The following is a 1,830-nucleotide window of genomic DNA, read 5'->3' as shown; positions in this document are numbered from 1 at the left end:
TCCTCCTCCTCCTCGCCCGCCTCCCGCCTCCCGCAATCACTTTCTCCGCTTCCTCAGAGGACGGTCCCGCCGGGCAGAGAGAGGGGAAACTTTTCTTTTTTTGGCGGGAGGAGCTGACGGGGCGCGGGGCTGGGGGGGGGGGTAGAGAGAGTTTGGCTTTGCTCGCTCGCTGCTTCTTTTCCAAGGGGAAGGAGACGCCGGTGGCTCCTCCCGAGGAGGAGAAGGAAGAGAAGTTGGTCGTCGTCCCTCCGGAGGGTTCGAGGAAGGGGGCGGCGGCGGCGGCGCGGTGGGGCTGGCGAGAAGAAGGGGGGCTCGGCACGAAGAGCCCCGCGGCGAGAGGAGGACGCCGGAGCTGTGCTGCGCGGCTCAGGGCGCCGAGGCAGAGATCAGAGGCGGGCAAATCATAAAAAGGAACCGGGGGTGGCGGTGATGGGGCGGGGGGGGGGCAACGTCAGAAGAGGCAGGGTCTGGTTCTCAGAAAGTGAATGGCACCGAGCGGAGAGAGGAAAAAAAGTGAAAGGTTTCCAGAAGTTCACCACACGGGCTGACTTTGTGCTTTGAGCCTCCAGCCTGAAGCGCCTATCATATCCCCCGGGAGCGCTGACAGGCAGCCCGCCGGGAGGGGGAGGGGGCTCCTCTCGCCTCCGTCCCTCCTCTTCCTCCGTCTCGCCCCCCCTCCCTCCAACCACCTTCGCAGCAAGCCAGTTCTGGGCGATGTGCGTGACGTCAGCTGGAGGGAGGGAGGGAGGGAGGGAGGGAGGGGGTGTTAAAATCTAATACTATTAATGAACCTCCCAGCGGCTTCTGCTCAGGAGTTTGGAAAAGGCGAGTCCGGAGCGTTTCTCTCTCTCTCTCTCTCTCTCTCTCTCTCTCTCTCTCTCTCTCTCTCTCTCTCGCTTCTTACCAGCCTTGGATGCAAAAACAAACAAACAAATAATAAATACATATTTTTTAAAAAGTTGTTTTTTTTAACAGGGATCTCTTCTCCTACAATCCGATTTCCCTCCTCAGCGGCGTGGCTGACTTGTTAATGGAGAGCCTGGTCCACCAGCCTCCCTCGGGACTTTCTCCAAGTAAAGCGTCCCTCCCGGCCAGGCGGGGGCGCGCTCCAGAGTCCAGGGGGCGAGAGATGGCCTGTACGCGAGCCTCTTCGCCCAGGTTGGGGGGGAGCAAGGGAAGCGGCGATGGGGGGGGGAATTGCTTCTAACTCCCCCTCCCATTCCATTTTGCTCCCGATCCCGAGAGTTCTTCCAGGCTTCCATTCTACGCGCACTCCCTTGAAGAAAGCCACTGTAGGAAACAGAAGTGGCTCTCTTTATTTTGCTGCTGCAGAAACGTGCATGGTGGATCGGGCCCCACCATCTTCTGAAGCCTGGATGATGATGCTCAGGTGGTGGTGGTCCTGCTGTTCCTCCTCGTCCTGAGTTTTGGGGCGGGAAAGTCCCCTCCCGGTGGGGCCTGCAATTGGCCCTGGGCCCCAGCGCCAAGGCAGCTCCTGCTCGGGCTTCAGCGTTTGCTGCGCAGCCACGTGGGTGCTGCTGGTGCTGTCGGCCTACAGGTTAAGGCTGTTGTAAGGACTGGCGAGTGATGGGAACACTCGAAAAATAATGGTCTCCCTTTAGTCAGGGCTGTGATTGGATCATCTGCCCGTCCTCGAAGTACTTCGCTAGGTTACGCAGGATTCCTAAGGAACATGGAAAACTGAACCAGACCATTTGCAGGGGACCTTTCCTGTGCCAAAAGGAAGTGCGCCCCCCCCCAGTCAATGGCTGTTCTTCAGAGGCAGGCGTTCAAAGCAGAAGTGCATGCAGGTGTGTCTGGGCATCTGTC

Source organism: Podarcis raffonei, chromosome 3, assembly GCF_027172205.1.
Source record: "Podarcis raffonei isolate rPodRaf1 chromosome 3, rPodRaf1.pri, whole genome shotgun sequence".
Lineage (NCBI taxonomy): Eukaryota > Metazoa > Chordata > Lepidosauria > Squamata > Lacertidae > Podarcis > Podarcis raffonei.
The sequence above is the reverse complement of the archived record's forward strand: the minus strand, read 5'-3'. Positions refer to the sequence as shown.